The sequence below is a fragment of the Callospermophilus lateralis genome, chromosome 15 (genome assembly GCF_048772815.1).
Source record: "Callospermophilus lateralis isolate mCalLat2 chromosome 15, mCalLat2.hap1, whole genome shotgun sequence".
Taxonomy (NCBI): Eukaryota; Metazoa; Chordata; class Mammalia; order Rodentia; family Sciuridae; genus Callospermophilus; species Callospermophilus lateralis.
In genome coordinates this window covers 39958071-39982702 of record NC_135319.1, presented here as the reverse complement: position 1 = coordinate 39982702, position 24632 = coordinate 39958071, and the positions used below count along the sequence as shown (strand labels likewise).

The 24632-nt window shown below is 33.8% G+C and overlaps 1 protein-coding gene across 1 annotated transcript in view; it reads left to right on the top strand.

Annotated features, from left to right (window-relative positions):
- Positions 1 to 24632, top strand: part of Ctnna3 (catenin alpha 3) — a 1643966-nt gene that overhangs the window by 417578 nt on the left and 1201756 nt on the right. The window lies entirely within an intron of this gene.

Here is a 24632-nt window from a genome sequence, read left to right as displayed (position 1 = left end):
GCTAAGGGTTTGTCAATCTTGTTTATCTTTTCAAAGAACCAGTTCTTTGTTGCATTGGTCCTTTATTTTCTTATTCTCTATCCTTTGTATTATTTCCTGTCTTCTATTGGTTTTGAAATTAGTTTGTTCATGCTTTTCTAGGACCTTGAAATGTAACATTATATTGTTTATTTGGGCACTCTCCCCATTGCTCTCTCCCTCTTTCCTCTTTAAATGTAGCTATTCAATGCTATAAACTTCCTTCTTAGAGCTGTCTTCATAGTGTCCCAGAGATTTTGATTTGTCATATCTCTGTTCCTGTTTCTAAGAATTTTTTTTTTAAATTCTCCACTGGTTTTTTCCATGAATCACTCATTATATAATATGGTGTTGTTCAAACTTAATGTGTTAAATTGTTTTTTTTCTTGCTATTAATATTTAATTTTACTCCATTAGGATTTGGTAAAATGCAAGGAATTATCATGATTTCTTTGTGTGGTAAAATATCATCTAAAATATTTTGGAGAAGGTTTATGAACAGCTGAGAAGAAGATAAGTTTTTGGTGTATGAAATATTCTATAAATGTGTGTTAATAGTATTTTATGAGTGGGGGAGGGTTGAAGAGTCTGTACTCAGGTTGAATCTGTATTGCATATCTTTTGGTTAAAGATGTGTGTTGAAATTATCCAGTATTTGGGAGGCTGAGATAGGAGAATTACAATTTGAGGCCAGCCTTGGCAACATAATCAGACCATGTCTCAAAAATAAATTAAAAAGGGCTAGAGATGTAGCTCAGAGGTAAAGCATCTCTGGATTTTATCCCTACTGCCACAAAAATAAATACATGGATGAATGAACAAGTGAAGGAAGTAAACAAACAAAAAAAAGAAGTCACTCAGTATTATTGTATTGGGATCTGAGTTGAGTGAAGTTCTTCTTTTTTTAATATATAAGTAGGTGTACCTACATTTGAGCCATAAATATATATAATCATTATATCATCTTGTTGGTTTGTTCCCTTTACCAATATTAAGTGACTTTCTTTGTCTCTTCTGATTAGTTTGAAGTCTCCTTCATTGGATATGAGGTAGTTACTCCTATTTGTTTTTGGTCTTCATTTGCGTGGTACATCTTTTCCCATCCTTTCACCTCAGTCTGTGTCTTTGCCTATGATATTAATCTTTTGTAAACAACATATAGTTGGATCTACAGTTTTTAGTCTACTCTGCTAGGCAATGTGTTTTAATTAAAGAGTTGAAATCATTTATACTCAGTGTTATTATAGAGTTAATTATTCTTTTCTGACTTTTGATTTATTTTTAATCTTTATTTCAGTTGTGAGTCACCTTTACTTGGCTGCTCTTCTAATAACACTAATTCACTGGCTCTGAAGTTTTTATTTTTGGTTGTATTTTTTAATTGTTGATGGATCTTTATTATATTTATTTATACATGGTGCTAAGAATTGAACCCAGTGCTTCACACATGCTAGCAAGCAATCTTCCACTGAGCTACAACTCCAGCCCCTCTGAAGTTTGTTGTTAACTTCTTTTTATATTTTCTTTTTCTTTCTTTATTTTGGGTACTGGGGACCCAGAAGTGCTTTACCATCGAGTTATATCCACAGTCCTTTTTATTTATCTGTTTATTTTTATTTTAAGAGAGTCATACTAGGTTGCTGAGGGTCTTGCTAAGTTGTTGAGGCTAGGACAATCCTCCTGTCCTAGCCTCCTGAATCGCTGGGATTACAGGCATGTGCCACTGTGCCCAGCTGTTTTTAATTTCTTATGCATGCAATTTTTGTTTAAGTGTATTCTGTAGTGCTTGCATAGCTGTCATGTCCTTTAGTTTATGTTTATCTTGGGAGTTTTTTATTTATTCTTCAATTTTGAGGGATATGTTTGGTGGATAGAGTAATCTTAGTCGTCAATTATTTTCTTTTAGGACTTGGTATGCGTTGTTCTAAACTGCTTAGGCTTTTAGAATCAATGTTGAGAAATCAGTTAAACTTTTGATTGGCTTTCTTCAAAATGTGATCTTCCATTTTTTTTTCTCTTGAGGCTTTTATAATTACATTCTTGTTCTAAATTTCTAATTCTAAAATTAGAAATTTTACTTGCCTTATTTTAGTACATTGTTGTTGCCACTGCATTAGCGCATATTCACAGAAATTTCATACATCTAATATTGCACCAATGATAGTTTAGTAATAAATGATTTTTAAGTAATGTGGGCACAATTTCAAGATTTCTGTTTGGTTCTTTTTCAGAATCTCTATCCCTTTATTGAAATGCTTTTTCATTTCTTGTATTTTCTTTTTTAGTTCATTCCTTAGATATCTCCTAGAAGTTTAGAAGGTTCTATAGCTTTAAGTAGAAATTTCCATGAGGTCCCTCTTTTTATAACTTATATTATGAATGATCTGATTATTACAAAGTATTTGGAAGGTTACACTTATTATGTAATGTGATCAATTATACCACCTTTCTTTTCTTTCTGCCACCTAGAACAAACTTTGTATCTTGCATAGTCAGTCTGTTGGATAAAGCACTGTGTTTGAAATGGATTGAGGTTTATTTGAGAAATGTTCTGAGAATAAAATGAAATTAAGAAAAGTACAATAGTGATAGTCTAATGAGAGAGTCTCATATATTTCTTACATTTAAAAACTTTGTCAATATAATTTTCAGTACAATTTGGTAACATAAATTCTAGCTTCAGAGTAGAGGAGTCTGCGTTTTTAGTCTCATCAAAGCACGAAAGTGGTAAATTGTAAGAGTTCTTTGCTTTTTGGAGAGTGTTTCATAAAATTTGGCTAGTGGTGGGGTTCATAATATGGTAATATGTTTTGCTTCTTAGTATGTAGATAATTTTTTTATTGTGAGTATTATGTTGTGGCTATGCTGTTCCTAGAGTTTAGCACATGTGGCTTTGATTAGAGGCAAGTGTTCACTGCAAAGGTTAAGATTTGGAGTTGCCTAAAACTAGCCTGTGTCCTATCATCTACAAATTTTATTTTAAAATTGTAGTGTTTATAGTAAAATTTGGAAAACTTCTTAGATGTTGATAATTAAGTTAGCAAGAGAATTGGCAGGGAATTTTATTTTGAAACTTAATTAAACTTTGTGCTATGAGTGGAACTTCAAAGTTTGTTTTCTGAGACCAGTTGAAAGAGAAAAGATAATGTTTCTGAATTCTAAACAAAACATTTTGATACAGATAATATTGATTATGAAGAAAATGTTGCTAGTATATTAATTTTTATAATAATGCCTAACATTTAAAAGAAATGACAAAATTGTCTTACTTTTTATTCCACAAATCCAGGCCTGCCTTCATGGATAAACTGTACAGTTGCCTAGGGCCCCATCATTAGAAGAGTCTCATGTTTGGTTTATCTGAGGACACTATCTTGAAATTCTGAATAAATTTTGAACAAGGGCCTCACATTTCCATTTTGCGCTGAACTTCCTAAGTTATGTAGCTGGTCTTGTAAATCCTTCAGCTATTTTCAGATTAATTTATACTCTATTTAGTGCCCATTACTTGATACCACCTCTAATTTAAATATGTCAAATCCAGGATAGAATTACAATTAAATTGAAGCCTGCTAACTTAAGTTGATTACTGACATCTAAGGAGTTTTGTCTAAGTACAAGTTATATGTTCACAGAGTCTCAGCTTCGTTGCCCACAAATGACCACTCAAAGGTAAATGAATAATTTAGCAGACAGAATCCAAAAGAGCAAAGACTAAAGCCCCAGAGCAAAGGGAAAATGGAAAGCAATGAATAGACATGAGGTGCCTGCCAATACTGTCTGACTCTTCTCCAAGCCTACTATAAGCCAATCAACTGGCATATGTTATATCCTGCAGATGGAAAAGCAGCCTGTACAAATGTATACAGTGCAGATGCAGGGATCTGCTATGCATCTGCTTGAGGTTATATTTGTTAAGCAGCTTGCCAGTATCTGTGGCGTTTTGAAGAGAAATAGTTGCATTGTGGGAGGTAGGTTAATCTTATTTGTTTCACATGGAAACCATGCTGTCTCTAAAAAGCATAGTGACTTCTTGGATGCCTGGGATGAACCTAACCATATTTTTCTTCTCAGATTATTATCTTAGACATGTGAATGTTGCCTCAGTATCATAGTCAGGGAGGGAGGCCAAAGGCAGAGTAGGAACTCTGGATGAGGCATTGTAAATAGATACAGCTGTTAGGTATGGGACCTAGAAAGAAAGAACATCAGTTAAGTCGATAGACCCCTTTACAAAAAACAGGATGAGACATTTGAGACACATTATTTTGAAGGCAGTGTTAGTAGTCTCTTTTAGTTGATATTTTCTATTATTGAAAAATTTGTATGTCCAAATATTCCCAATTTAAATCTGTATCTTAAATATTTGTAATAAGTTGTAATGTATGTGGTGTTTACGTTACAGTTATTAAATAAGTAAATGAAAAGTATACATATGATTTTAATTTGAACTTCAAGGAGATAAATGAGGAAAGAGAAACAGGCTGAGTATTATTATCTACATGGTACATGACTTCTAGGTATCAGTAGAATCTTGAAACTGTAGGAGTGGCTTTAACTGGGAAAGCGTGAGAGAATTTGGACCTGATGCAAACCCCCACTCTCTGGCCTTCATTGTGAGTAGATATGGAGATGGGGGTCACTTTCCCTCATGCAAGCAGGATACAATTTGCCAAGAAGATTCCTGGGAATTCCCATGTTAAGAGGGAAAATTATGTTTAGGGCTGATACAGAAGCTGTATTAATCAGTGATCATGGCTCTGAAGAAATTTTTTGCTTTCATGGGGGTAGTATCAAAATTTGCCTTACTTTAAAAGTTCCCTATATTGGGTTTTTGAATGTGCTACTGTTTTTGTCAATGGTAAGAAATATTTTTTTTTGATTCATGCATTTCTGAGCACATTTTGAAGTTTCTCCCACCAGCTCATCAAATATGAAATAGCAGGTGTCTTAATTCATTTTCTGTTACTAAAGCAAAGTACATGAAGCTGGGTAACTATTTAAAAAAAGAGACAAATTTTGCCTTATAGTGCTGGGAGTCCCAGGGTGTGGTATTGCTTTCTGCTTAGCTTCTAATGAAGGCCTCATGGAAGAAAGGCAGGGGCCAGTGTAAGAGAGACATAGTGCAAGGCGAAGCTAGCAAGGAGACCTCCCAATTCAGCTCCTCCAGAGCTAGAATGCAAGACTGTCAGGGAAGCATTAATCCTTATTAACCACTTAATCACCTCTTGTGTGTGTGTGTGGGGGGGGGCGCTGGTAACTGGGAATTGAACCCAGAGGTGCTTTACCTTGAGGTACATCCCCAGCCTTTTGTTTTTTGTCTTGAGACAGGTCTTGCTAAATTGCTCAGGTTGGCCTTGAACTTGCAATTGCTTCTAGTTGCTGGGAATATAGGTGTTTGTCACTGTGCCTGCCCCTAATCACCTCTTAAAAGCTACATCACCTCTCAACACTGGTATGCTGGGGATTAAGCCCCAGCATGTGTTTTGATGGGGACAAATCACATCCAAATAATAGTAGCAGGACATAGCAGAGGAAAGATAACAATTAGGTTAATTTTAAAACCCTGTAGTCATTTTTTCATTCAGAACACAAAAAGCAATTTGGTCCATTCTTATCTAAATAAGAATTGATTTTGTCCTTCTTATTCAAATTGCTCTTTTCTTTTTCTGCAAGGGAGAAGGAATTCTTACCATAATCTTGCTTGGCAGTCATAGTGGTAAACTACTGTTTTATAATATCCTGATTGGAAAGTCTGGAATGAAGTCATAATGGAGTTTTCCATTATGGTATTATGTCTTGCTACATTGAAAGTATATTTTATGTCCTTAATAACATATCATACTACATAAGATCAATTGCTACTTTAAAAATAGTCTCTGATTATGTAGATGATGCATTATTTTAATGTTGATTTTATTTTTAGTATTGTTCTGTATCACACTTGCCAAAGCTAAAAGAATATTGTAAAAGTTTTGGGAAAAGACATGTTGGAGACCTACAGTTTATAAAATTATAAAAACCAGTGGCCTTTTAAAGTCTTCGATAATGATGAAAACTGGATTTTTAATTGGATAAATTGTTAGGTAGCTTTATAATCATTCCCTATCACCTAAATGTTCTGCTGAATCATTAAACACAGCAGCCCATTGGTTTCATTACTGCCAGTGTGCCTGACATAAGAGCTTTCTTATGTTTCTTCCTCATGTTCCTCCCTATCACTTCGTCTCCTCTTTTAAAATTGGGGTTTCTCCTGTGCCTCCTTTCCTTTATTTGTTAGTATCTTCCTCTACTTTCTTATACTTTCCCCTTCTTTATTTAGATTTGTTTTTTTGTATCTCTCAACTTTCCATTGCTATCACAAAATGCCTGAGAAAGGCATTTTATAGGAAAAAATATTTATTTTGACTCTTGGTTCATTCCATGTTTGGCTGGCTCCCTTGTTTCTGGGCCTGTGGTGAATCAGTACATTGTGGTAGAGAGAAGTAGCTTACCTCATGGCAGCTGAGAAGGAGAGAATAAGAGAGCGAGCAAGTGAGCCATGACAAAATATACCCTTCAAAGGTATGCCTCCACCGAAGCCCCATCACCTAAAATTTCCACCATCTCCCAATAGCATCATCAGTTGGGGACCAAGCCTTCAACACATGACTTTGGGGGACACTCCAGATCCAGATTATAGTACCCTTTCTCCTCTTCTTTCCTTCCTCTTCTCATTCTCCTTCTGTTCTTTCTCTCCCTGTTCTCCTGACATCCTTGCATTTCCCATGTTCTTGTTTCTTAATAATTAGCATTAAAAATGTAGATCAGATTGATAAAGCCCCAAGGGAAAAAATAAAGATCTTTGGTAGAATCTCCAAAAGACTGTAAACACCAAAGCACATGCAGAAGGTTTATCATTTTTCTATAAACACCAAAGCACATGTAGAAGGTTTATTATTTTTCTGACCAACTTTTGAGTATGTCATTATATAAGTAGTAAAGCAGAAAGATCTGAACAGCAGTAAATTCATAATCTGTTGATTTCTTAATTTTACTTGATTCTTGATTTCAAATTAAGGTATTCTTAATTTGGAAAGAATATGAGTCAGGTACTGACCTTTCCAGTCATATACCTACACCCTATTAGGAAGAACACCAGCAACCGAAAGAGGATATAGAATGGATCAGGATGAATTCAGCTATGAAACAGATGAATGTTGTCTTTGATGATATTTTCCATATTTTCTTTAAGATTTCTTTTTTTTCTCAGGATATCTGTTCCTCTCCTCAGTGCTGCCCAGTATCTTTATATTGTAGCCATCAAAGACTTGCTTCCTGCCCTTTCACACTGTGATTTATACTCTCTGGACCTGCTTGCTTTTTGTGTTAACTTATTTACATCTAGTTATCTGGGAAAGGACTTAGTAAAGTAAAACTTTAATGACTGGCAGTAACTTAAAATTCTATTTTCCACAGGTGCTTTCTCCAGATATACCCACTGTTTTAGGGGAAGAATACATTTAACTCATAATTAGTTGGCCTTTCTAGATAAAGACATAGGCACCAGCAGTTGTGCTATTCTGGAGTAAACATTTTCTAAGTAACAAAAAACAGTACAAAGTACTAGCTGCTCCATTTGCAACACAGGAGTCATCACTACCTTTTATCTAGTGAAACTTAGCCAAGGAGATATTACAATAAAAGAATGTCATGAAAAATAAAATAAAAAACAACTTTAAGAACTATGCAATACCATAGGCACTAGTCACATATGGGAATTTGAATTTAAATTTGAAGGAATCATAATTTTAAAAACTAAATTTTCACAGTTCTAGCAGCCACATATTAAGTGTTTAATATAGTAACTGTATTGATCATAGTAGATATAGAAAACTTTCATAATTATATAAAATTCTTTTGGACAATGCTTTTGAATATACTTTGTAGTCAATACAATTTTATCTAAGTTTATGTACAATCCAAAATGTTTATTTTTGTGGCTAACACATTCCAATATAGGTTTTTATTCACAATAACTAGAACAATTTTATTCTTAGCCCTAGCTCCCTAGAAGCATTTAAGTTAATTTATATTTAACTCTATATTAAATTTTAGGAAAAGAACATATTTTTTAAACTCTTTTCATACCAAGAACGTGGTTGCAACTTCAAGTTATTTAGAATATCCATAATCTTTAAACAGCAGTGCTCTATAGAATCTGAGGAACATGTTAGGGACCACATTAAATACATATGAGAGATGGGTTTATTATGCCTTTATTGAGAAATTATCACCTCCTGGTAGGTTTGTTCACATTCATCATTGTTCAAGGGATTCTATGGAGACATGACTTTGGGAGTTTTAGTTATTTGGTGTGACTGTTCCACAATGGGGTCTCTCTCTCTCTCTCTCTCTCTCTCTCTCTCTCTCTCTCTCGTGCTCTACTATGCACAATCCACCCATGAATCCAGTCTTGTACTTAACCTGCTATTTCTCCCAAAGGACATAATTATAGACAGAAGTGGAAGGTAAAGTCAAACAGAAATAAAGCACAAATGGGATTACTTATTTTTTCCATTTGCCCCCTGTGTGCCTTTTCTTTCCTTTGTTGATGAGGTGTTTTCTGGGAGAACTCCACAGGCATAACAACCAGCATAAATCCTGGAAATGGCAGGAACTATTCAAACATTTGTTTAAATTTTGCAGAATTGTATTCAATTAGGCTTATACTCAGTAAAACTCATATATAGAGAAGGCAGGGCACACATGACATTACTAATACAATAAAAATTATCACTGTTAAAAATATTGGAGCATATGCTGTATTTTCAGTGAAAATATTATGGCAAATACATAGCATTTATTCTTTGACTTCATTAAAAAGTAGAAAAAGCTAATCACCATTACTTATATAATTTTAGGATTTTATTTACATATGTTTTAAAAATAGAGCTAAACCAAACATGAAAGTCACATATTTATAAATAGATAATTAATCACAAGGCTTGACTTGCTCCTTCATTAAAATATACTATTTCACTGTGCAATATTAGGATAATAACATGGTAAAATTCATTCAACATCATATTCAATATTACAACAAAATCAACAGTTTCTACAAAGTGCTTATATAATAATCCTTTTATATAGAAGTTTTGAAAATAGGGGAATCCTTGAGAGCTCATTTGATTATTGATATATCAGACAAAACAGAAAGAATTTATGATATGGTGCTGTACATTGACTGGGTTGCTGAACTCCAACAGAGAGATGCTATGAAGAGGATTACCTTAGGAAAAATAAATTATATTACTGAAAATTTTATCACTGTTCTGGTGTAACCATCTTAACCATCATCACTTATTAAAAGAGCTACACACATTTAAGGGAATCTGTATTTACCTAGTTTATAATTATATTAAGTATCTCTCTAAAATATTTTCCTTTTTTTCTGTCATACTAATTAATACACAACCAAATGCAAATCATGTGCACTTCGAATTACTATAGTTAAATATGTAGTTAAATGTGTGTGTATAAATTGTACTAATTTACCAAAGTACTATAAAAATTTTTTGTTGACAGTCTTTCTAATTTATACTTTATTGCTTGCTTTTTATTTTCTTTAGCATTTTTTTTTTACATCTAAAGCTTCCATTCTTTAAATTGAGTGCAAATGCATTAAATCAAGGAATATACTAGACAAAGAAGGGCCTATGAGTTTACACAAGGAGAAATTTTGTTCCATTTTTATCACTCACTCTGAAGATTGATAATGCAGTTGCTTGTGAAACATTATTTATGCTATATGTTTATTATTTCTGCTGCTTCCAACTTGAAAATAGCATGTGTTTTTGTGAAGAATGTTGGTACTTGATTATAATCATAGCTGCATCTATTTTGATAGGCAATTTCACTTTGGAGAATAGGTGTAAGATTTTTAATGCTTTGAATGTAAATTGGATCAATCCTATCACAGGATATAGAGTGTGTGAATGATGAATAGGGTTTATTACATTATGTTTATTAAAATTCAGAAAACTTTTCCAGCTATATGATTTTATGTTTTAGCTTGTTTGTTTTTTTGTAATTCCTACATGTCCTGGTAAGATATGGATGAAGCCTTGTTCAGAACCTGAAAAATATTGAATAATTAATAAATATTTGTAGAATGAATGAGTACCTGATACACATTTGTGTGGTATATTAAAGTTTTGTTTGGGGATGAATAGCTTCCTTCATGGTAGTCTGTGGCTGTATTTATCAGGTACATATGGTAGTTCCTTTAAAGGCAAAAGTAAAACTAGAAAAGAAACTACTGAGGTGTAGCCTATCCCACCCAATATTATAAAGCTGCATTAATTAAAGTCCTATGTGTTAGACATCCATTTCTTTCCCCATTCTACATGGGATGAAATAAAGTCTTAGGAAATTTGTACCATTTCCAATGTGAGCCGAGGGCCAAAATTTACTTCATTTTTTTTTTCTGATTCAAAAACTCCACTGAAAGATAACCCTGGTACTTTAAGGTCATATGTCTTTGTTTTTTCATCATTTTTCTAAGACTTATTTTTTTTTTAGAAAATTTTAGATTCATATTAAAATTGAGAGGAAGTTATAGAAATATCCCATATATCCCCTGCTGCTGCATATAAATGGCCTCCCATTATCAACATATTCTCCCAGAATGGTAAAATTATTACAATTGATGAACCTACATTTACAGATCATTACAGTGAAACTTCATAGGTTACATTAAGCATTAAGGTTAATTCTTTGTATTATATATTATACATATATGATTTTGAAAAAATGTGTAATGGTGTGCATCTATCATTATATTATCATTTAGAATATTTTTACTGTCCTAGAGTCCTTGGTTCTGCACCCATTCATTCCTTTTCCTCTTACTACCTTCTGACAACCACTGACCTTTATACTGTCTCTATAATTTTTTTCTTCTTTTATAGAATGTCATATAGTTGTAATAATAGAGGATATAGAAAATTCTAATTACCTTCATTAACTTAGTAACTACTATATATTTAATTTTACTCCATGTCTTTTTGTATCTTGGTAGCTCATTTCTTCTTAGTGCCAAATAATATTCCATTGTCTTGATGTACCACAGTTTATCCATTCATCTATTGAAGGACATCTTGGTTGGTTCTAAGATTTGGCAGTTATGAATAAAGCTGTTATCAACATCTGTGTGCAGGTTTTTTTGTGGACATAAATTTTGAACTCCTTTGGACAAATATAAAGAATATGATTCCTGAGTATCAGAGCATGTTTAATTTTTAAATTAAAAAAATTAGTAAATAAGGAATGTATATATTCAAGGTATACAATATGTAATTTGACATATATATTGTAATGGTTCTCACAATAAAATTAACATATTCATCACCATCTATGCTATACAATAGATTATCATCAGGATTTGGTCATCCTATAATTACAAATTTATGCCATTTGATCAACATATCTCCCATTATTCTTGGAAAGTACCATTGTATTCTCTGTTTCAGTGAGTTTGACTTTTTAGACTCCACATATAAGTGAAATCATATTCTCTTTGTTTTTCTGTGTCTGACTTATTTCATGTAATAATGTCCTCCAGTTTCATTGTGTTATTACAAATAGCAGGTTTTCTTAAATAGCTGAATAATATTCAGAGGGGTGTGTGTGTGTGTGTGTATTAAAGAGAGAAAGAGAGACAGAGAGCAAGCGCTAGCTCTTTAGCCAATCATTCATTGGTAGACATTTAGGTAGTTATCATGTCTTGGATACTGTGAATAATATTGCAATGAACATGAGAGTGCATATTTCTCTTATTTAGTTCGCTTTCCTTATATACTTAGAAGAGGGATTGTTGGATCATGTGGTAGTTTTAATTTTAATGTTTTTGAGGAACCATGTTTTTTCATAAGGATTATACCAGTTACATTCCCATCAATAGTATACAAGCGTTCTCTTTTCTCCTTATCCTCTTTAACAGATGTTGTATCTTGACTTTTTGTAATATCCATCCTAACAGGTGTGTAGTTACATCACATGATTTTGATTGCATTTCTCTAATGATCTTTAACACCTTATATCATACTATTGGCCATTTTTTTGTCTTCTTTTTAGAAATGTCTATTCAGGTACTATGCCCAATTTTAATTGACTATTCAGTATTTGATGTTGTTATGTGAATTTTTAATATTTTGAATATTAACCCTTTATAAAATATATAACTTGAAAATATTTTATCTAATTTTGTAGATTACCTTTCATTTTGTTGTTTTTAGGTTGATATAGTCCCATTTATTTATTTTCCCTTTTATTGCTTATCCTTTTGATGTCATATCTAATAAAACAATCATTGCCAAGATCAGTGTCAAGGAGCATTTTCCTTGGGAGTTTTATAATTTCAGGTTTACATTTGTGTCTTCAATCATTTAAGTTAAAATTTTCAAGCTACATAAGAGTCCAGTTTCATTCTTTTGCATGAAGCTATCTAATTTCCCCAACTCTGTTTATTGAAGAGACTGTCCTTCCTTTCTCCACTGCATATTCTTGGTTCTCTTGTCAAATATTAGTTGACTGTGAACATGCAGGTTTATTTCTGATCTCTCAATTCTGTTTCATTGGTGTATGTCTATTTTAATGCCAGGATCATACTATTTGGGTAACTATGGCTTTGTAATATACTTTGAAATCAGGATTTACAATGCTTTTAATTTTGTTCTTTTTGTTCAATATTGATTTAACAATCTTAGTCTTTTTTGATTCCATATGAATCTTAGGATTGTTTTTTTGTTGTTGTTTTTTCTATTTCTTTGAAGAATGCCATTGGAATTTAGGCAGAGATGTCATTAGCTGTGTAAATCACTTTGGGTAGTATGGATATTTTAGCAATTCTAATTCTTTCAATCTATGCACATGGACTATCTTTCCATTTATTTGTGTCTTCTTCCAATTCTTTCATCAGTGTTGTACAATTTTTAGAACAGAGATCTTTCAACATCTTGGTTTAATTTTTTACTAAATATTTTATTGTTTTTATACTATTATAAATTAAATTTTTATTTATTTCCTTCCCCAGTAGTTTGTTGTTCATGTATAGCAATGAAGTTGATATTTAAAGATCGATTTTGTGCTCTGAAACTTCAATGAGTATATTTATTAATTGTAATAGGGTTTTTGGTGGAATATTCAAGGTTTTCAATATGTATGATCATGTCATCTGCAAACAGAGACAATTACTTTTTTTTTTCACCTTGGATGCCTTGTACTTCTTTTTCTTGTTTAATTGCTATAGCTAGAAATTCTTGCACCATGGTGACTAGAACTGGTGAGAATATGAGAGTATGTTTTATTTTATAATGAATTACCAACCTGTCTTCCAAAATTGTTTTAATATATTGCGTTCCCAACAGCAATGAATGAGAATTTTTCTTACTGCAAATTTTCCCTACCATATAGTGTTTTCAGTGTCCTGAGTTACTTGCCCCTTCTAATAAGTATATAGTGGTATAATATTGCAACTTCATATTGCATCATCTTTTCATGTCATCTATCTGTCTCTCTGTCTATCATCTATCATTAATCTTATTTGGTGAGATATCTATTAAGGTTTCTGGTCCACTTCTAAAAAATAGGGCTATTTGTTTATAGTTGAGTTTTAAGAATTCTCTCTATATTTTAGAGTCCTTTGTTAGATATATCTTTTGCAGATATTTTCCCCCAGGCTTTATCTCATTTTTTCATTCTCCTAATATTTTTAAATTTTTTTATTTTTTTTATTAGTTGTTCAAAAAATTACATAGGTCTTGATATATCATATTTCATACATTTGATTCAAGTGGGTTATGAACTCCCATTTCCCCCCATATACAGATTGCAGAATCACATTGGTTACACATCCACGTTTTTACATACTATTGTCTGTTGTATTCTGCTGTCTTTCCTATCCTCTACTATACCCCTTCCCCTCCCCACCCCTCCCCTCCCATCTTCTCCCTCTATCCCATCTACTGTACTTCATTTCTCTCCCTTGCTTTTTTCCCCCCTTTCCCTTCAGCTCCTTTTATATGTAATTTTGTATAACGATGAGGGTCTCCTTCCATTTCCATGCAATTTCCCTTCTCTCTCCCTTTCTCTCCCACCTCTCATCCCTGTTTAATGGTAATCTCCTTCTCATGCTCTTCCTCCCTAGATGACATTTGGCATTTGTTTTTTAGGGATTGGCTAGCTTCACTTAGCATAATCTGCTCGAGTGCCATCCATTTCCCTGCAAATGCCATGATTTTGTAATTTTTTAGTGCTGAGTAGTACTCCATTGTGTATAAATGCCACATTTTTTTATCCATTCATCTATTGAAGGGCATCTAGGTTGGTTCCAGTCTAGCTATGTGAATTGTGCTGCTATGAACATCCATGTAGCAATATCCCTATAGTACGCTCTTTTAAGGTCTTTAGGGAATGGTCCAAGAAGGGAAATAGCTGGGTCAAATGGTGGTTCCATTCCCAGCTTTCCAAGGAATCTCCATACTGCTTCTAAATTGGCCAGACCAATTTGTAATCCCAGCAGCAATGTACAAGTGTACCCTTTTTCACACATCCTCGCCAGCACTTGTTGTTGTTTGACTTCATAATGGCTGCCAATCTTACTGGAGTAAGATGGTATCTTAGGTGGTTTTGATTTGCATTTCGCTGACTGCTAGCAATGGTGAGCATTTTTTCATGTACTTGTTGATTGATTGTATGTCCTCCTCTGAGAAGTGTCTGTTCAGGTCATTGGCCCATTTGTTGGTTGGGTTATTTGTTATCTTATTGTTTAATTTTTTGAGTTCTTTGTATACTCTGGATATTAGGGCTCTATCTGAATTGTGAGTAGTAAAAATTTGTTCCCAGGATGTAGGCTCCCTATTTATTGTTTCTCTTGCTGAGAAAAAACTTTTTAGTTTGAGTAAGTCCCATTTGTTGATTCTTGTTATTAACTCTTGTGCTATGGGTGTCCTATTAAGGAATTTGGAGCCCGACTCCACAATATGTAGATCGGAGCCAACGTTTTCTTCTATCAGACGCAGAGTCTCTGATTTGATATCAAGCTCCTTCTTCCATTTTGAGTTAACTTTTGTGCATGGCGAGAGAAAGAGATTCAGTGTCATTTTGTTGCATATGGATTTCCAGTTTTCCCAGCATCATTTGTTGAAGATGCTATCCTTCCTCCATTGCATGATTTTAGCCACTTTATCAAGTATAAGATAGTTGTAGTTTTGTGGATTGATTTCTGTGTCCTCTATTCTGTACCATTGGTCCACCCGCCTGTTTTGGTACCAGTACCATGCTGTTTTTGTTACTATTGCTTTGTAGTATAGTTTGAAATCTGGTATCGCTATACCTCCTGATTCACACTTCCTGCTTAGAATTGCTTTTGCTATTCTGGGTATTTTATTTTTCCATATGAATTTCATGATTGCTTTATCTATTTCTACAAGAAATGCCGTTGGGATTTTGATTGGCATTGCATTAAACCTATAGAGAACTTTTGGTAATATCGCCATTTGATGATGTTAGTTCTGCCTATTCATGAACAGGGTATATTTTTCCATCTTCTAAGATCTTCTATTTCTCTCTTTAGGATTCTGTAGTTTTCATTGTATAAATCTTTCACCTCTTTTGTAAGGTTGATTCCCAAGTATTTTATTTTTTTTTTGAGGATATCGTGAATGGGGTGATTGTCCTCATTTCCATTTCAGAAGATTTGTTGCTGATATGCAGGAATGCCTTTGATTTATGCATGTTGATTTTACATCCTGCTACTTTGCTGAATTCATTTATTAGTTCTAGTAGTTTATTTGTAGACCCTTTTGGGTATGCAAGGTATAGAATCATGTCATTTGCAAATAGTGATAATTTAAGTTCTTCTTTTCCTACTTTTATGCCTTTAATTTCTTTTATCTGTCTATTTGCTCTGGCCAGTATTTCGAGAACTAAATTTAATAGAAGTGGTGAGAGAGGGCATCCCTATCTTGTTCCAGATTTTAGAGGGAATGCCTTCAGTCTTTCTCCATTTAGAATGATGCTAGTCTGAGGCTTAGCATAGATAGCTTTTACAATGTTGAGGTAAGTTCCTGTTATCATTAGTTTTTCCAGTGTTTTGAACATAAAGGGATGCTGTACTTTGTTGAATGCTTTTTCTGCATCTATCGAGATGATCATGTGGTTCTTATCTTTAAGTCTATTGATGTGGTGAATAACATTAATTAATTCCCATATATTGAACCAGCCTTGCATCCCAGGGATGAATCCTACTTGATCATGGTGCACAATTTTTTTGATATGCTTTTGTATCCGATTCACCAGAATTTTATTGAGGATTTTTGCATCTAGGTTTATTAGAGATATTGGTCTGTAGTTTTCTTTCTTTGAAGTGTCTTTGTCTGGTTTCAGGATCAGGGTGATGTTGGCCTCATAGAATAAATTTGGAAGAGCTCCTTCTTTTTCTATTTCCTGAAATAACTTGAAAAGTATTGGTATTAATTCTTCTTTAAAGGTTTTGTAAAACTCCGCTGTATACCCATCCTGTCCAGGGCTTTTCTTGGTTGGTAGTCTTTTGATGTCTTCTTCTATTTCTTCCTTTGTTATTGGTCTGTTTAAATTGTGTGTATCCTCCTGACTCAATCTGGGCAAATCATGTGACTTAAGAAATTTATCGATATCTTCACTATCTTCTATTTTATTGGAATATAGGGTTTCAAAATAATTTCTAATTATCTTCTGTATTTCTGTAGTGTCTGTTGTGGTATTGCCTTTTTCATCCTGTATGCTAGTAATTTGAGTTCTCTCTCTTCTTCTCTTTGTTAGCATGGCTAAGGGTCTGTCGCTCTTATTTATTTTTTCGAAGAACCAACTTTTAGTTTATCAATTTTTTCAATGGTTTTTTTTGTTTCAATTTCATTGATTTCTGCTCTGATTTTAATTATTTCTTGCCTTTTGCTACATTTGCTGTTGTTTTGCTCTTCCTTTTCTAGGGCTTTGAGATGAAGTGTGAGCTCATTTATTTTTTGGTATTTTCTTTTTTTGAGGAATGAACTCCAGGCAATGAATTTCCCTCTTAAAACTGCTTTCATTGTGTCCCATAGATTCTGATATGTTGTGTCTGTATTTTCATTTATCTCTAAGAATTTTTTGATTTCCTCATTTATGTCTTCTGTTACCCATTGATCATTCAGTAACATATTGTTCATTTTCCAGGTGATGCAGGTTTTTCCTTCCTTCTTTTATCATTGATTTCTGGTTTCATTCCATTATGATCAGATAAGATACATGGTATTATCTCCACACCTTTATATTTACTAAGGGTTGCCCTATGGCATAATATATGGTCTATCTTTGAGAAGGATCCATTTGCTGCTGAGAACGTATATCCACTTGATGATGGTTGATATATTCTATATATGTCGGTTAAGTCTAGGTTATTGATTGTGTTATTGAGTTCTATAATTTCTTTATTCAACTTTTGTCTGGAGGATCTGTCCAATGGTGAGAACAGTGTGTTGATGTCACCCATAATTATTGTGTTGTGGTCTATTTGGTTCTTGAACTTGAGGAGAATTTGTTTTATGAACATTGCAGGACCATTATTTGATGCATACATATTGATAATTGTTATGTCTTGTTGGTGAATGGTTCCTTTTAACACTATATAGTGTCCTTCTTTATCCCTTTTGATTAACTTAGGTTTGAAGTTGATTTTATTCGATATGAGTATGGCCACTCCTGCTTGCTTCCGAGGACCATATGAGTGGTATGATTTTTCCCAACCTTTCACCTTCAGCCTGTGTATGTCTTTTCCTATCATATGAGTCTCCTGAAGGCAGCATATTGTTGGATCTGTTTTTTTAATCCAAGTTACTAGCCTATGTTGCTTGATTGGTGAGTTGAAGCCATTAATGTTTAGGGTTACTATTGATATATGGTTTGTACTTCCAGTCATGTTTATTTATTTATTTATTTTAATTTGGCTTGTTTTTTCCTCTTTGGTTATTTTTCCCCCCTTTACTGAGTTCCCTCCCACCACTTTTGGGTGCTGTTTTTTATTTCCACTTCTTGTAGTGTTTTGCTCAAAAATGCGTTGCAGTGCTGGTTTTCTGGCCGTGAATTCTTTTAACTTTTGTTTATTGTGAAATATTTTAATTTAATTGTCAAACCTGAAGCTTAATTTTGCTGGATACAGTATTCTTTGTTGGAATCCATTATTTTTCAGCATTTCAAATACGTTGTTCCAGGATCTTCTTGCTTTCAACGTCTGTGATGAAAAATCAGCCATTAACCTAATTGGTTTACCCCTGAATATAATCTGCCTCCTTTCTCTTGTAGCTTTTAATATTTTCTCCTTGTTCTGTATGTTGGATATTTCATAATAATGTGTCTTGGAGTTGGTCTATTACGGTTTTGTATGTTTAGGGTCCTGTAGGCTTCCAGGATTTGGCAATCCATTCCAACTTTCATATCTGAAAAGTTTTCTAAGATTATTTCATTCAACAGATTGTTCATTCCTTTGGTTTGGACCTCTATACCTTCTTCTATCCCAGTGACTTTTAAGTTTGGTTTTTTTTTATGACATCCCATATCTCTTGGATGTTTTGCTCATGGTTTCTTACCAGCCTTTCTGGGTTGACTCTATTCTTTTCGAGTTGATAAAGTTTGTCTTCATTATCTGATGTTCTGACTTCTATTTGATCTACTCTATTTCTAATATTCTCATTTGAATTTTTGATTTGGTTTATGGTTTCCTGCATTTCTAGGATTACTGTTTGATTTTTAAAAAAATCTCTATCTCCTGGTAGAGTTCATGTTTTTGCTTTTTGAATCTGCTTATGCAATTCATTTTCAAAATATTCTTTCATTGTTTGGACTTGCTGTCTAATGACTTCTTTAAGCTTCCATTCCATCTGAATCAGGTATGCCTTGAGTTCTTTCTCTGTCCATTTTTCTGATGCCTCTAGGTTCTGCTGTAAATTTAAGTTGTTCTTCGTTGTTTGTAATCCTTTTTTCCCTTTTTTTTTCTTGGTGTTCACGTTACTTTCCAACTCTGTTTAACTGCTGCGTTTCTGTTTTCTCCTATAAATTTGTTTTGGTTTTGTATATCTCTGTGGTCTCTCTTTTGTGGTGGGAGACTATGCCTAGAGATGATGGCTTTATTGTAATTTAAAGCTGATTCATTTGATTCATAAAAGGCTTACGGATTCTGTAGGCATATAGTGATCTGTTGTTTGGTCTTAGGACTTTATGTTTAGGTTGGGTGCTATGATGGTATGAAGGTTAGTATGTCTTGGCTACATTGGAAGATTGCTCCACTGAAGGGGTATATTAACAGGCGAATGGATCAGGGTATTTGGTAATAGCTAGGTATTTAGGAGCCCTATAGACAGCCTCAAAACAATCACCTATTTGCATTTAGAAAATTACATGTAATGAAATTTGTAATGCTTGGGATGAAAGTTAGGGGGAAGGGGATGGAAGGATTCCTTAAAAGAGAAAGAAGGAGAGAAAGATAGGTAGAATAGAGGAGAATGGAAAGAACAATAAAAATTGAAAAGGGATAAGAAAGAAAGAAAGAAAGAAAGAAAGAAAGAAAGAAAGAAAGAAGAAAAAAAAAAGGTAAATGAAGTCTTAGAGTTCTATTTTCTTCTCTTCCAGTAGGCGGAGCTGTGCCCTCCGAGCCGAGCTTCTGCCCTCTATGTGCCGGCAGCAATCCCTGTAAGGCGACTCCTCTTCCCCTACTTGTCGTCTCTCTAGTCCTGTTAGTCCAGAGCTGTTTCTCTTCTCCTGCCCCTCCCTGCTTCCTCCTGCCAGCCAGCCAGGCCCTGCTCACCGGAGGCGATCTCCAAGGATCTGGTTATACTTGCAGGACCACTGTGTGCCCTATTTCCCAAACGACTGAGCACTCTCTCTGTCATTCATCCAGACCCCAGGGTTGTGGAATAGTGATCTGGGAACCGACAGTTTAATTTGTCCGGACCCCTTTGGTGGCCACGCCCTCGGAAACTGGCGGCTAAGGCCTTGGGTGTTGCAGCTGGCGGTAGGAGGAGTTGGGGGTCGGGAGTCTCCTCTGCTTCCCTGGGCCCCTATAGTCATGCCCACGGAGCTCTGGGGCAAGATTTTTGAGGTTTCCCAGCTGTATGTATCTGGTGGGGGTGGGAGTCTCACACCTGCTAAAGCCCATTCCGCTTGGAAGGGATCCTGTCTGCCAAACTCTGGTGACATCAGCTCTCTGCTATGGCAGGCCCCAGACTCCTTGCCGGAGTGTCTGATGGGAGTGGTGGGTCTGGCCTATCTCTGGTCTGTCCCAGTCTCAGATTCAGTTCTGGTTCGCTTTTTCATGAAGGCTTGGTTAGCAACCTCTTCATAGGGTCTCTCTGCCGCACAGTGCTGAACCGCCTCCTGCTGTGCTGGTTGCCAGGCAGCAGCCGCGGTGTGGAGCGGCCTGGACCTCCGCGCTGCATGGCCGAAATTCACCAGTCTGGAGCAAGCTGTCACCCCAATAATTCCAAATTCCCCAGCAGGTTTCACTTCAGCAGAATTTTGTTGGGAGTTTCTCAGCAGGTAGAATCTAAACGTTCTAATGCGTCTCTCTGTCCACATGGTTGAGGAGGTACTGAAAGCGCTGCCTCCTCGCCTGCCGCCATGTTGAGTCTCTCTTCAATTTTTTAAAGTAGAAAATAACCAAATGTTTTGTAATAGTAAAATCAACATAGCAACATTAAAATCCTTTTAACTAATTAATATAAAAGACTTAATATCACACATTCATTCCAGTAAATAGTAAAGCATTTTCCTATTATGATTTCAAAATAATTATCAGGTAGAATCCAAAAAACTAAATGTTGATCCATAATTATTATTTACTTTTTGAAAATTTAAGAAATTTAAATCTTAATTAGTTTGTGCTTTCATAGGTAATATGAAATTGTCATTACTTAAAAATTAAAACTTTGACCACTGCTTCAATCTGGTTTCTTTTCTTATTCTGTTCCCCCAAATACAATTGCTATGGCATTGGTTTGTATTCTTTAAATCTTTTCTTAAGCACTCCCACACATTTATGTGACCAAAGAAAAATCTAAAATATTGTTGTATACTTGTTTTTATTAAATATATATGATGTCACTGTATATTTATCATCTTGCCATCTTGTTTTTTATTCTATAGTATATTCTGGCAATGTTTTAATGTAATTATATATAGAGACATCTCATTTTGTTCACTCCCAAATACATATAGAGCCATGATTTCAATCTTTTCAAAGGTTAGCAGTTATTTTTGTTTCTAAAATCTTTTCCTTTCACCATAACTAGTATTGGTTAAAATAACCTTACTTGTAATTTTTTTAATGAAAGATAGTCTCCAGGCTATAAATAAAAGAAATATGATCAACTATACCTAAACTACAATTTCTTTATTAAAGCATTTAATATATTTTAAGTCATTCCCTATATTACTATTATCACACTTCCAATCTGTGGGTGGTATACATCTTTTATATTTTAAACTATCTTTGAGTGTGCTGTTGATTTTACATTTAATTTTAATAATTCTTTAATAGTGTCTGATTTTTCTATACTCCTGTCCAATGGATAAATATTCTGATTTCATACCTTTCTCTACCTTTCAAGCAGTTTTCTTCAGTTTGGGGTAGAATTTCATTCCTTTTTGGTTCATTTTCAGGTGTTAATCTCTCTGCTTCTAGCTCTAAGTCACACACCCTGATGTCTGTTCAGGTAGACTTTATAAAACAATATCTAGAAAAGATTATCTCCAGGACTGAGGATATGGCTCAGTTGGTAGAGTGCTTGCCTTGTATGTACAAGGCCCTGGGTTCAATCCCTAGCACCACAAAAAAAAGTTATCTCCAAACTCTTCTTAAAAACTTTAGTATATTTTTAGTGTAGAACATGATGCATTGAAACATTCACACAAAACAAATTAGCATATACATTAACTCACCTTTTTTTTTGGTAGTGTGAACACTTCAAATTTATACTCTTAGCAAGTTTAAGGTGCACAGTACATTGTTTTTAGCTATATTCATCATGTTGTACAATAGAATTCTTGAACTGTCCCTCCCTTTGAACTAAAATTTTGATTTCTTTGACCAGTATCTCCTCAGTCATCTAACCCCTGGTAACTGCTATTTTGCTCTCTGTTTCTATGAGTTAAACTTTTTAGATTCTACATATAAGTGAGATCACATGATGTTTATCTTTCTGCACTTGGCTTCTTTCATTTAATAATATCTTTCAGGTTCATACATGTTGTTATAATGACAGATATGATTTCTTTCTGTTTTTTTTTTTAAAGAATTAATAGCTTTTCATTATATCACATTTTCTTTTTCCATTCATCTGGATAAAGAAACTTAAGACATTAAGTTGACTTGATATCTTGCTATTGTGAATATTGCTTCAAGAATCATGGGACTGCAATGAGATAATTCATTGACATACTGATTTCCTTTTCTTTGTACATATGCCCAGTATTTAGATTGCTGGATCATATGGTAGTTCTATTTTTTTAAATTTTTAACATATGTTTTCCATATTCTATTTTCCATAATAGCTGTTCAACTCTGAGGATAACTTTATTCATAGCTAATGGGACAGGAATAAAGCCCAGGTTATCTGCTCCCAGGACCTAGACTTTTAATTCTTAAGCTATACTGCCTTGTAAAATATAGCAATCCAATAAAATAATATGGAGTTCGAACCCTTTATTGAAGAAATAATGTTCTGTCAGCAAGTATTAGGAAGTGTGTATATATTGGACAGAACCTTGGAAAGGAAAAACTATTTTGTATGTTCACCAAAGTGGGATCCCCCAAATATAGCATTGTTTATCTTTCATTAATTTAATGATGTGAAAACATAATAAAAGCCTGTTTAAAAATATAGCTGTTCTAGATCAGAAGAGATTATTTATTTTATTTGGTTTCTAACAAACCCAAAGATATTTCACAGAACATTCAAGTTACTTAAAAAAATTATTTTTTCCTGATCTAACGACAGGTTAGTTAAAACTTATCTAGGACATGAAGAGTAAGACAACTGTTTTAGGCAGAATTGAGGGGTCTACATATATGTGTCAGATGTCGGAGTAATGGTTTGGGTTCAAATGGGCTTGAAGAATATGAACTCTTAAATTTAAGTTAAACAGGCAAAAATCCAAAGACTGGGATAGTTTGAAGAATGACATTGTTGAACAGGAACTAAAGTGAACTTAATCCTGTGATTCAGGCAGTTTTCTAAGTAGAAATCACAGTCAGAACATCTAAAATTACTAGTTTTTTTTTTCTTGCAATAGTTATAGAGGAATAGATTTGAACTTTGATCAACTTGTCCTATCATCACAAATCCAAAGACATATTAACCGTTACTATCACTTTCTGTGTTTGAGCAAAAGTGGCAAATTAAATATGAAGGGAGATTCAGAATAATGAAACTTTGGTTGGGATTATGTTTTCAACAAAAATATTCACTGGAAAGAGAAAGAGATTTGACTCTTTTAAAAATCAATTTTCTTTCATGTTATTTTTTATTTATTTGTTGATATAAAGGAGGAGAAACAAGAGACTTAATTGAGCAGTAAAAAAAAAAATAGGAAGGAAGTAGGGCCAAGAAAGGAAGAATTTGTCTGAATGCTTTAAAATATTTAGCCAAGCTGGGTGTGATGGTGCATGCCTCTAATCCCAGTGACTCCAGAGGCTGAGGCAGGAGGATTGCAAATTCAAGACCAGCCTCAGCAATTTAGCAAGGTCCTCATCAACTTAGTGAGGTCCTGTCTCAAAAAAAAAAAAAAAAAAAAGAACTAGGGATGTAGTTCAGTGGTCAAGTGCCTCTGGGTTCAATCCCAAGCATAAATAAATAAAATGTAGCCAATAGTATTATCAGATCTATAATCTAGTTTATATTGTATGTCTTAAAATATATAACATTACACAGTACTAACACTTCTTTTTTTCTCAAAATGTTTTAAAATTATTTTTATGTCTGAAATGATTTTTCTCTTCATAGCTTGGTTCTATAGTTGTAGCTTTTCAAATTATATCCTAGTTTGACTCTACATATTTATCACAATGAGATGTATAGCAATAAATATGATTGTGTATGTGTATACATACAAACATATATATTTACATACACATGTAATTCTCTAATATATATCTATAGTGTATATGATCTTATAAGATTATATACTTTGAAAATATCAAAATGACTTCATTGTGTGTGTCTATAGATGCATACTGAGTCTTACACTATGAAGATTATTATATAATTTCATTTTATATTGAGTTCTGCAGAGAACTGAAGAACTGAAGAAAGAGTATTTTATACTCTTTATTTAGTTACCACTTAGACCTCACCTTGGGAAAGATTTCTCTCTTGATGTAGTTTAATAAAGAGCCCTATACCATCTTACCCTTGAACTTTTCTTCATAGGCTATAGATTATCATGACTTCACTTCTGTTATCTAAAGACATATATTTATATAACCTTAAAAATACCATGTCAAGTTCCAATAGCTGAAAATAGCTGGAAGTTATAATAGATCAACTGGAAGATGGAGTTTTACATTT